The sequence below is a fragment of the Ammospiza caudacuta genome, chromosome 1, assembly GCF_027887145.1.
Source record: "Ammospiza caudacuta isolate bAmmCau1 chromosome 1, bAmmCau1.pri, whole genome shotgun sequence".
NCBI classification, from domain to species: Eukaryota; Metazoa; Chordata; class Aves; order Passeriformes; family Passerellidae; genus Ammospiza; species Ammospiza caudacuta.
Genome location: NC_080593.1, coordinates 101,903,178 through 101,916,119, shown reverse-complemented (window position 1 = coordinate 101,916,119; position 12,942 = coordinate 101,903,178). Strand labels below are relative to the sequence as shown.

Here is a 12,942-nt window from a genome sequence, read left to right as displayed (position 1 = left end):
GCTAGGATTATTAGCAGATTTATTAATATTAGGTGCTACTTTTGTGAAGTCTAATTCAGAGAAATGTAGTCAAGACAGGGGAAGAAAAAAGCACATGCTGTCTTTAAAAAGACATTACTTAAAAATTACCACTTCATTAAAAAGTACAAGTTTTAAACCTATAGCAATGCAGTGGAGACACTAGGCCACCAATGTTTGCAATCACTGATAGTTTAAGATATTCAGACTTGGATCTCCTATGGTCTAAGGGAACAGGAGCCAAGCTGTGCATAGATCCTCTGAGTAGCACCAAGCACTCATTGCTGCAACTCACAGCAGAGCTGAGACCCTATGAACATCCTTTTAGCAGAAGTGCCAAACAAGTCCTGAAGCACAGGAAACAAATAAATCAGCCTGGATCAAAACAAGACAAAATTGAATTTCTGAAAGTAACAGCAAGAAGCTTATCTTGCAGCTCCTTTGATAAACTTCCAGGAAAGTTGTTCCTCAAGGAAAAGCACTCAAACTCTGGAGTGCCTTTGTTTATTATTAAATTCAACTTTTTATACCTATTTACACCAGTATTTTAAACACCAGTAGTATTGTCATGACTGCATGTGCTGGGGCAGGAAGGGGGAATAACAAGTCTTTCATGCACCCAGACAGTATCCTAGCTGGTGCAAGTGACTGACTTACAACATTTTAATATACACTGCATTATGGTAATTATTAACCATTCCATGTGCCTCTGTACCCTGAGACCAGCTATACACTTAGCAGATTTCCCAAAGCTGTTCACAGTCACTTGTGGACTCCCTCCATTGGGAATTTACTACATTTCTGTAGAGATCATTAACAATACTGTTAATGCACTCACACGCATCTATCAAGACTGAAATGAATTTGCTTTCACATGGCCTCTGCAAGCCAATTTATTTGCACTATTTATCTATAGTGGCTGGGAGTAGAAATTTCTTCTCTCTTCAGCTGACATGACTGAAAAAGCAGTAACTGGTAAATGTAGCCTAAGGGTCACACTCCCTTCATTAGCACTGGAGAAAAAAAAATTCCCCATAAATCATAGAACAGTCTCTGTCTGCAAGCAGGATGAAATGCTTCTCTAGTAAACAGGTAAAGCCTTAAAAAACTCTTCCAGCTGCTGATTCTTAATATAGAGACTTTTCCAGACTTCAGAACCATTCAACTAGATACTCATCTGTGCAGCATTTTTACCACTTTTACTGCCAAAAAATATTCACCAGTAATTTTCCATGACAGTTTTCAAATAAAAGCTAATGCATTCATTACTAGTAAACAGCACAACTTTAACTGTCAACTGCAGTTTATTAACAAACTATGGTTTGGAAAATTAGATCATTTTTCACTCTCAGTTTGTTGAAATGAAAAAACTGAAGAGTTTTTGAAAGAAGGAAAGTGACTTGGAGGTCTCCTGTATTTCTAAAAACAGTCTTCAGAGAGACACATTTGACAGAAAAAAGAAAATCAAAAAGAAACCCCAAACCTTCACATTCATTTTTTTTTTCTTCAAAATTTTTATTTGAAAAGTATTCTTCTGTCAAACTCTCAGCAAGAGGAGTCATGACAAACTTTCCTCAAGCACCAGGGAAGACTGTCTCACCCCTTCAGGCAGGAGCTCCCTGTACTCCCACCAATGGTAAGAAGCACACATTAGACTGAGTTTCAAAAGCAACAGAGATAACTGAGTGTGTTACAATGGCCTGACCCAGGGTATTTGTAGGACAGCTTGTGGGATATGCCAACCCATCTGCACTCCTCTATCTGAAGAAAAACCAAGCTAGTGAGTGGACTTTAGTGATGTGACACCACAATCACACAGAGGCACCATTTCAGCTATAACCAGCTGGTCTAAGAGACCTGCAGCTCAGAGCATCTCCCTAGCCTTCCTCTGGTGTCTCAGACTCCTCTGCTCACATCCACAGGCAGCTCCTTCAAGACAGCTTCTTCCAGAATTGAAATGATGAGCACTGATTTTTCTGGCAACATTGTGGCTGATGCACATATTGGCAACAAACCTGAAACTTATTTTGTGCTGAAGATTAACATAATTAAATGTCACAGATCACTTCTGCAGGTTTGGAGTGAAATCAAGCTGCTGCTGCTACAACAACAGAACTCAAGTTGCCCTCAGGAATGACAGACACTGCCTGTATGCACTGGAGGACAGAGTAAGAAGAGGATGAAGAAAGAACATAAGGGCTAACCCAGGGAAAGGGAGCAAGAAGAACATGAGAGTCACTGACTTCAGCTCCTTGAGTTGAACAGTCTTTAGTCATGCCCCCCAAATTAACAATAAACTGAATTTGTATTTGCTTTCTAGCTTTTATATCTTCAAGAGGCACTGTAGCTACAGTAGTGAGCTCTTCTTTGCCCTTAAGAGAATGAGGATTCTTCAAGTAAAAAAATAAAAAGAAGTTCAGACTCACATTTAAACATCCAGAAACTGGAGTTTTGGTAACTTTGGAATTACCAAAAACTGGAGATTTTGTAACTAATCTGAAACTGGTCACATTAGTTACCAAAAATGACAAGTTCATCAATACAAGAGTCAAGATGAGCACCAATAAAAGGAAAGGGAATGGAAGAAGAAAGCAAAGGCAATCACGTCACAGAAGGAAAAGAGATAAATATGCAAAGAATGGGATTTGTAATTAAATGGAGAGGAAAACATTGATGTAGGAGAAGTGAGCAAAACTGAGGAAAGACAGTGAAAACTTGTAAGATAAAAAGAAACAGGAAAAAAAGTGAAAATTATAAAGACAAATATAGGCAAAGGATATGTAGGAGTAAGACACATCAGGATGCAAGGAAGAAGGTCAAAAAGAGCAAGAACATGAGGAAGGGGAAGGAAGGAGACTGGATTAGGAGAGGTAGAGACCCCCTGTGAGCAGGAAGCACAGAGACCCAAGTGCTTAAGAAAAATACTTAGGCTTTGAGGATCAACAAATCCTTCTTTAAACTGTAATTAGAAGGCAACAAGAAATGGGATGACATTTCAGAGCTTGTGGCTTTTTGGCTATGACTCATGATTTCTGTATCAGACTACAGCTGATGACTTAGTAATTATAGGCCTCATTTTTCTGCTTAGGAAAGAGAAAACTGTAAAATTTTTAGGAGAGTACAAGGAAAAATCTTAAGAGAGGTTTCTAGACCAGTGGCAATCAGGACTTTCCTCCCCTGTGTCAATCTTTTTTTCATGCTTTCTATTTTCTCCATTTAACACTTCATGGCAGCTACTCCTCATTTTGAACAGTCATAGACACTTTTTGTCTATTGCACAACGTAAAGGTAATGACTAAGAGGTCTTCTGTATTAATAACCTGCTAGATTTTTAAATAAAAATATTTTAAATTGCAAACTAACAAATCCATGCTACCTTAGTGCTACTTCCTAAGATATAATTACATGTTCATTGTCTTGTCTCATTTCTATTCTACACAAGGCTGTGATCAACACAGGATCTTTCTGTGTTCTGTTTTTCTTGCTCTCTTCAGCAAACCTGTAAGTTTTCCTTGGGATCACATCAATTTTTGTTACTCTAAGATAAATACTGTGGCAGTTCTGCACCTCCAGGTACTGCTGGAATCCATTTATAGCTGCCAATCTCTTCTGTAGATGCATAATAAATAAATACAGAAACTGCATTCATTCTCCTCAGGCCTGTACAGGTATCAACTCTTCCCAAAAAAGAGCGTGAATTCCCAGAGTTCACGGGTCTTGATTTTTATTTTTTAAAATTTCTGTTACTCTGATCATATTCTAATTTTTCCCAGAGCTACCCAACTGCCTGCTCATTCAATACATCTGTGTGCTCCTGGCAGAACTGTGACTCCATTCAAGCCATCAGCACTTTCTCCCATCATTTTTGATGGATCCAGAGCTTCAAGCAGGTTACAGCTTTTCTACACTGATAACTCAGCACTATTGGATCTGTTAAGAACTGTCACCAGCTGTTAATAAACTCTCTCGAGTAAATGAAAAAGGAGTTCTCTTATATCTTTACCTCAGCTATGTCTTTGCACTATACAAAGCTACTCATCTCCTTTTGTTCCTCTTAAAGTGCACACTAATAAAATACAGTAATGCAATCATAGTTGCATGTGTCATGCAAGCTGTTTTAAGGTTTTATCAGGAATAAAACAACATTGTCTCCTTATTGCATCTGATGCTGTAATGTGATAAACTAATTCAGAAACAAAGAGCAAACACTCCTCAGTTTCTTTTTAACAGGTATTATGAAAAAGCTCCTCCACTTTCATGTTCATTGCCAACATGGATGCAGGATGTTACATACCTTTAATCCTCTTATAGCTGCAACATTCCTACTGCACACTTGGCAAACACAGTCAGGCTTGGGTAAGACTCATCCACAGCTCTGCTGCTGTGCAGGTCATTTGCACTGCCTGTGACTCTGATCCTGTCCTGCTCTGAATCATCCTGTTCAAGGCTCTCTCTCTTTCTCTCTCTCTCTCTCTCTCTCTTCCCCTATGTCACATACACTGCTACTTTCCTTCTCAAAGCTCTGCTTGTGCTCCCCCAGTCCCATCCATCACCTCTCACTGGGCACTGTGGGGTAAACTATCACCTCAGCCAGCCCTGGAGCTGGACCCCATTACCCATTACCTATTCCACACCTCCCGTGAAAAAGCATCTTTGTTCTTTCTCCAGCAATGCCCCACAGGGACATGATATTAAGTCTCCAAAACATCATGGCAGATGTCTCATTTTTCACTCTTCTCTTCAACTGCTGTTAACAATGACAACTAAAATTCCATTTTCCTTTTGAAAGCAACATTTTTACTGCATTAGACAAGAAAATCTCTGTGAAAGTCTTATCTTTACTCGAAGTCATTATTAATATCAGGGGCCCACAATTCCTCAAAGTTCTTCTTTTTAAGTTCAAATTTCAATGTTTTCCTTAGGAATAAATGCAATTTTTAGACAACACCAAATCAGAGTTCATTCGTTCACTGCATATTTACCATCTTCAGCATTTCTCCCTAAAAATATAGGCAAACAAGGTCATTTATCCCTGTTGACAATTTCCTTCCATTTCTTTTGTGCAGGCATTTGAAATATGCACTTTTTTTAAAAAAACAAATACATTATTGTGTTATGCTGAGATCTTTTCTTTGCTTATTTTGTCCTCCCCTACCAGAATTGCCTACAATAGGATGCCCAGCATCTGCTGATATTCACAAAGAGCCCATGTAACCCCCAGTGCATGGGATGCATCCATATGAGCCATGACTGGAAGCCTTCCAGTTTGTGCTTACGTACTGGGAACCACACTGATGACAGAAAGCCTGGCATAAATAAGGCCTAAGCTTTCTCTCTTCCACAGATCAGTAGAGCAAGAAGAGATAAAAGCATCAGCTCACTGAGCCTCCTCTCTGCTGTCTAGTAGTATTTTCTTCCTACTTGACATCCAATATTAAAATACCTATATAGGCATCTATCTTAAAACTCTCACACAAGAAAGTCAGGCTCAATACATCAAGCCTTACTATTCTTAAATGCAGATGTTTCTGAATATCCTTGAATTAGATTTAGATTCCAAACATAATTAAGTCTTCATACTAAAGGTACTATTTATTTTAGCAATATTCATAGCAACACCTCTTTCAAAACTTCAGCATCAAGAAAGGCTACTCCCACCATCATCTTTTAAAAGGGTCAACAAAATTAGAAGAAAAATGGTAGTACATCCATTTTCCACTAAAAATCATGCATATTTTTTTCAGTAATCCACCAGAGACTGACACATAAGAATGTCTTCATGCACACAAGTCAAATTGCATTTATTCATCCTGTGTCTCTATTCTTGCTTTCCAAAACCTGGGCACACAAGGATGTAAGAGGGACATGGAAGTCATTAAAACTGCCAAGACAACATAAACTATTCTTCTCCAGCATGTCTCACCCCGAGCCCTCCAAGTCCCATGAAAGCCACCACGCAGTCAACTTCTCTGTGATCTTTCTGATTCAAAGCCAGAATACTCCATGCATTATGCCCTCCTGCTGAACACCTGGCAGATTTCCAAGAGAAAAATCTGCATAGTACTTGCTTCTGGTAAGACCAGCAGTAATTTCCCTGTGTGCTTTCTCTCTTAGGGCTGGAGGACGAGGCAAAAGAAGGGGCAGTGACACTACCCACAGCTCAGGGTCTTGGAAGGGAGATGAAGGCCAAGAAGAGCCACAATTATGTCAGCCCTGAACAGCCAACAGCTGGAAGTGAGCCCAACTCAGTGTTCAAAGTATCCTTCTTTGCCACCTTCCCAGATCCCCATGGCCTGTTTCTCTTCAGGAGCTCAGTGCAATGCCCAAAGTCAGTGGCCACCTTTGCTAAGCCAGGGATCTGGCACTTACAAAACACGCAGGGAAAACCCTCATTTTACCAAACTCACTCACCCACAAAATTCTTCTGTTTCCCACCTCTGAGAAGGAGGTGGCACAGCCTATGTGCTGAAAAGCAAGAGCTCCTTATCCAGCTTGCAGCAATGACACAGCCCCAGTGAAACAGCCTCTAGCACCCTAGAGTATCCTGGTGCCCCCAGATCCTGGGCATAATGTCAGCTGCCAGCTCTTGTGTGGGTTTTCTGCTCTTCTATCAATCATTTCATTACTGCTTCAGGTTTATAAAAACATGTGTAAATGAGGTTCTGCAAGAAGAAAGCTTGGAGGAGTCAAACTACATGTTTACCCCAAACGTTTTAGCTCATTCAGAAGTTATTTTTTATTGCATCTGACACTTTACTGGATGCCACCATTAGCTCTTTTCATATAAATTGCAAGTCACAAAGACTGCTAAAGCACCCATTAGTCAAAATAAATTCTACACTGTGTCTCCAATTCCACCATGGGTATTTTGAAGCAACCCACACTTCTGTGGCATTTAGATGTCACTAAGACAACCACAGTGAGCTTTATGTTTATTTTGCATATTCATGCAAAATCTTTCTTTCTTTCTTACTTTGGTTCTGGAAAAGTAAAAAGGTTCATATCGCTCTGTAAAAACATGGCTTGATGTGCATCTGTAGAGCAAACTCTGTGACATGACTGCGTTTGCCACTGACAGGCGTGACTGATCACATCGTTCGTCTGCCACAGTCCTGGACAAAGCCCGAATGTTCACTACCCAAAGACACCATTCTTCAGGGATTCCTTTATTTGCCCACACTGGATTCTGTTGTTTACCAAAATGGAAACTAACAGCCAATATTTGTTCCTGTGAATTATCCAAACCTATGCATCAACCTACACCTATACATTTTTTATGTATTGCTGGAACAAAACAGCTTTACAACTGAGAGCATTAACCCGCAGAACCCCTATTGCTCTGACAAACCTCCTGACACAGGCATTTAAATCTAAATTGTCTGAAATACAAAGGCAGGAATCCTTCCTGATCCTCCTCTTGTCAGGGATTCAGGTGATATCAATGGTGACATGAAAAGGAACAACTGGGCAGCATTTTCATATTTTTACTTCTTTTTAACCAAAACCTTGTATTTTTTTAAAATAATGAAATATTAATAGATAAAACTGGAAAGATCTGAAAATCCGTCTGGTTTTATTTAAGGATGTGATTCAACTCCAAGGGCATTTTTCTGCCCCACTATCAGCGAAACTCATCTCTTTCCTATCTCAAGGACATTTTTCTTCAATTTCTATGTATTGTTACTTGGAATTTCAAGTATCGCGCATGAACTGGTAAACTGTTTCACAAGAAACTGCTTTGGAAAAATACCATCAGTTTCTGCATAATCAGTACTTCTTTCTAAGAGAACTTTAATTTGTATCTTGAAAGTAAAATTACTGTAACCATACAGCTTCAGGGCCTGTCATGTTGTGCTGCTCCCCAGGTCACAGAGCCAGAGCACTGGCTCTTCCTAAGCTTTCACCAGTGCAAAGAGAACACAGGAGCCTACAAACAAACATCTATTTCAGAGGCTCAAGCTGTAACTGGCTGAGGAAGCACATTAATCATCATCCAAAGAGAATGCAGTGAGCAATAAGGAAAATAATAGGAAGAGATCAAAAGATACCAACGACGAGCAAGCCTTCTGTCAGCTCCTCAATACTCAGTATAGTGAACTCCCAACATGCGATGTATCATATATATATAACAATTTCCAGTGAACACCTGCTCCAGGTTTCACAAATCAAAGAACACACAAAATCCCTTGTGAAAGCTTGGAGGCTGAGCAGCCTCTGTTTCCAAAGTCTGTTCAAAGTTAGGAAGATGAGGAAAGCCAGGGGCAGGGAGAGTATCCCAGGAGGAATCCTGCCTCTTTTCAAATCCAGGCACCTACCAGCCTGCAGCTGATGGAAAAGCGAGTTCACCAAGGATGCTTTAGGCATGGACAGCTGGCAGCAAAATCCCTGCCTCCCCTTTTCTATTACAGGCACTGGAGGGGGTACTCTCCCTGGGAGAGCTTCTGCCTCCTGCTTTCCTGGGAGGTCTTCACAGACTGCTTATCTTTGTTTAGGTACATATACACACTCTTTTAAGATTCTCAAGATATAAACACACACATGTGGTGTTATACAAAATAATACATACACTAATAAGGTGAAAAAAAAAGAAAAATGGACAGGGCTGGAATATTTAAAAAAAAAATATCTCACCCATACAAAAATTTATATGTGGTGTCAACATACACAGGTTAGCACATGTTGACTAAAACATTTTCACAATAAAGCTTTAGCATAAAATAAACATGCTGGATATAAGTGAGGGGCCTGAACTTTATATCCAAGTATATTCAACACTCTCCTACAGCCAGTAATGATATTGTGCAAGAGGAATTAGGGTAAGTCCACCAATAGCAAGAAAAAAGCCACAAAAGAAAGAAATACATAGTAAACTAATGTATTTCCTGCAATAGGAAAGAGAAAAGAAAAAGTCTTGATGTCATCTCAAAAGACTGTAAGCAAAAGCAGCACACGACATGCAACACAAAACTCTTCAATGCGCTTGTGACATGCAGATGCCTTGGTCAGGAGAGCATTTTCCTGGAATTTCTGGGTGCTGGTCTGGCATTTAATTAACATTACAAAGACCTGGTTTTTAAAACAATTTTAAAAGCACACCAGATCACATTTAAATGGAAATCATTATTAGACTCATTACAATTGCAGAACTAAATGATGTCCTTTCTTCCACTAAATATATTTTGATATTTGCATGTACCACTAGCTCCAAACTGGATTACTGCAAGTCTCTGCCAAAAGACTTTTCAGACAGGCACTGTATCAAAAGGCTTCATTAAATTGTAACACCAGGCATAATATTCGTGCTCTAAATGCTGAGGGCTCCATTAATCCCATTTTGTGAATTTACCACTGCCTTCTGATTCACGCAACTTTAAAATGCTGAAACCTCTGTCTTGTCGGAAAATTCTGTGACGTTGAATGTGGACTAGGCTGATACTGGGGAATACCATCATGTATTGGCCACATCCTTCTGCTGCCCATCTTTGATTTCTTTTCAGAAATCGAGCTTTACTTGCAACAAAAAAATACTGCTTTCCACATTTAAAATCAGAAGCGTTGAAAGGCTGAGAAATAGACATGCGCCCTCATTTTCCTTTCCAATGCAAAATACGCTTTCCTGGGCATTTTAACGAAACAGATGGTAGGTGCTAAGCCCCTGTACACGGCTTTCTCACTTACTTAGTGTCAGCACACATCTAAATGGATATATTTCTAATGGGTGCCTTTTGATGCCCAACTGCTCCGGGAGCCCCTGCGGGATGCGCGGCCCGGCCGGAGGAGCCCAAGGAGCGGGGAGCCCGCAGGAGCGGCGCTCCCTCCCGGTGTGCGGATGACACGGGATTCATTACGCACCGGGAGAGACGACGCAATTATAAAACACTGGACCCGCATTCGCCTGCCCGTGCCCGCACGCAGGCGATCGCATCCCAGGAGAGGGGTTCTACCTTTCCACGCACGACACCGAGATGCCGCAGGGACACACATACACAGACAGACACACAGACAGACACACGCACGCAGACCCCCCACAGCCCCCGGCAGGAGGGGAGCCGACCGCCCGCCCACCGCGACCCTCGGGCGGGAAGGACCGTCACGTCCCGGACAAAGGCTGATGGGGACGGGCGCCCGACCCCCGGCTGTGGCCGCCCGTGGCCCCCCGGCCTTACCTGCGGCGGGCGGGGGCGGCCGATCGGGCTCGTCCTGCTCCAGGGTGACGGCGCCGTCCCGCCAGACGCGGAGCTGCGCGGCCGCCGCCCCGAGCCTGGCGGCGGGGGTCTCTCCGCGGCGGGCGCGGGCGCGCAGCGAGGCGCAGCACTGGTAACACACGGCCCACGCCTGCTCCTCGTTGATGGGCTGGTTGTAGAGCCGGAGGATCTCCTCCAGCGACAGCGCCTCCGGCTGCCCGCCGGACCCGCCGCCGCCGTCCTCCTCCTCGTCGGCGGCCGGGCGGGAGGCGCCGGGCTGGGGCTCCATGCCCTGCGTCCGCCGCGGTGCTCCTGCCTCAGTGAGCGGCTCCGCCGCCGCGGCAGCGGCTGCTGATGCTGCTGCTTGCGCTGATGCTGCTGCCGCCGCTTGTGCTGCTGCTGCTGCCGCCCGGTCCCGCCGTGCTCATCCTCTCCGCCCCGCTAGTGCCACCAGGCCGCCGGACGGACAGCCTGGCCCGCGCGGCAGGCAGCAGGAGCCAGGAAACAGGCAGGAGTCAGGAGGAAGGCAGGCACAGGATCGGCGCCCGGTCCGCCCGCTGCCGCCGCCGCCGCAGGGGGAGCGACAGCTCATAGCAACGCAATGGCGTCCTCGTCCTCGCCCGCCCCCGCCGCGCGGCGCCGCCCGCCGTCGCAGCGCCCCCTGCCGGCACGGCCGCCATGGCGGGCGCGGACAGCATTCACTCGGGGCTGCCACGGCAACCGAGCCCGCAGCGCCGCCGAGCCCTCCGCTTCCAGCTCCGCCGGAGACACCGACAGACGTGCGGCACTCCGCCACAGCCCCCGGGCCGCTGTTTCTGCGCCGGGTGTTGGGAACCACCACCTCCAGAAACAAACAACGCCCGGCGGGACGCGGGATGACACTCCCTGTACCCCCAAGTGTTGAGCACTTGACGCCAACCCGCGCCATCACGGATACAGCGAAACATATTAGCAGGGCCCCGCTTTCATAGCGGGAAGGCGCGTGCCTTTGAATTACAGGGTCTGCACTCCCAAAGCAAACACTTCCTCCGGGAAAGCTCCATCCTCGGCAGCAGCAAGGCTGGCAGGTCCAGGGTACACAGAGAGGCTAGCAGAGTTAAAGCAGCTCAGTCTGGAAAGGGAACAACAAGGGAATCGTCTTCCAAGCAGCTGGGAACTGACGTCCCTGCCTCTCAACACACCTGGGCACCAGAAGGGCATGGTCCTTCATGCCAGCTTCACCTCAAGCAAACGAGCACTTTCACGCAGAAAAACATCAGACTGAACAAGCTGCAGCTCACACCGAACACTCTCTGTTTCTCTCTCTAGTGTTGTACCTCTCGGATGTGAAAGGAAACTCAAATTCCCCCGTTCGCGCCTGTTCCTCTGGGAGCCGGGAGAGTGTGAGGGACAGCGCCGGGGGTGCCCCCTGCCGCACAGGAGCGGTACTGCATCTGGGCAGGGCCCCGCCGCCCGCTGCAAGCAGACGGCGTCTCTCCTCCCTTTCCACTTCAGCGCCTCTCTTCCCATTCCACTTCCAGCTCCTCTCCTCCTATTCCACTTCCAGCTCCTCTCCTCCCATTCCACATCCAGCGCCTCTCTTCCCATTGCAGCTCCTCTCCTCCCATTCCACTTCCAGCTCCTCTCCTCCCATTCCACATCCAGCGCCTCTCTTCCCATTGCAGCTCCTCTCTTCCCATTGCAGCTCCTCTCCTCCCATTCCACTTCCAGCTCCCCTCTTCCCATTCCAGCTCCTCTCTCCCATTTCACTTCCAGCTGTACTCAATGCAGCTGCTTTTTTCCTCTTTTGTAACACACAGTGGTGCATAAAAGATACAACTGCTACTTAAACAATGCTGTTAAATTTGGTAATATTCACCATGCAATATGATCCAGCCTTTCAGGCTACATTTAGAAACAAGGAAACTGGGGGAGAAATTGTACTTGTGAAGCTTTTAGCAGTATCCTATATGCTGTAGAACAGGCAAATGAATGCATTTTTATCTTTCAGGTATAAAAAAAAAAACAAACAAACACAAAATCAGACTTGTAAAATTAGCAGCAGGGCCAGTAAGTATATAATGTACTATTACAGTCCTAAATTTAAAAGAGCTCAGTGCTGCCATAGGAAGTATTTAACACCTCTTGAAGAAAAAAGATACAAATGGTATCACACTGCCACGCTGCTGATTAAATGCCAAACATTCACTCCTGCTGTATGTGTTGCAAGATTCTCTAAGGTAGTTTATTTGGCAGAGTCACCTCTTAAGAGGACAGCCAAAGGAGGTGGTCATGAGGTATCACTGACACAGAATGGCTTCTACAGAAGGAACCAAACAGTTTCAGATTTTCCAGCTGCAAGAAGAGATGCCTGGAGTCCACATGGGGAAAAAACTGAGAAGTTTGGTATGGAAAAGTTTAGTAAGCCCAACAGCTTGTCATTTTGCTAGGCATAAAGACCAAAAGATACTCAGCAAAATCATCATCCACAGGTTTAAGACAGACAAAATCACAGATGGCTAATTAAGTATAGTTCTGAGCATCAGAATTAGACAAAAATCGTGAATGGGTGTCAAGCAAAACAGCCTGGCTACAACTTCTACCTCAGAAACTTCTTAAGGTAACAAGAGGCAAAAGACACGAAGTTTAACTACTCTATCTAACCTATCATAGCTATTCACATCTTCAGGTATTCAAGTCTTAACGTGTATTTTCAAAATAAATCCATATATTATTAAATTCACAGGTTAACAAGTTTACC

The 12,942-nt window shown here is 44.2% G+C and overlaps 1 protein-coding gene across 1 annotated transcript in view; it reads right to left on the bottom strand.

Annotated features, from left to right (window-relative positions):
- The window catches only part of SPIRE1 (spire type actin nucleation factor 1), a 126,465-nt gene extending 116,088 nt beyond the window's left edge, over positions 1 to 10,377 (bottom strand). The window contains exon 1 of the mRNA XM_058803094.1: positions 10,185 to 10,377. The gene's annotated coding sequence lies outside the window, so the exon portion shown is untranslated. The remainder of the gene's footprint in view (positions 1 to 10,184) is intronic.
- Positions 10,378 to 12,942: the final 2,565 nt, after the last annotated feature.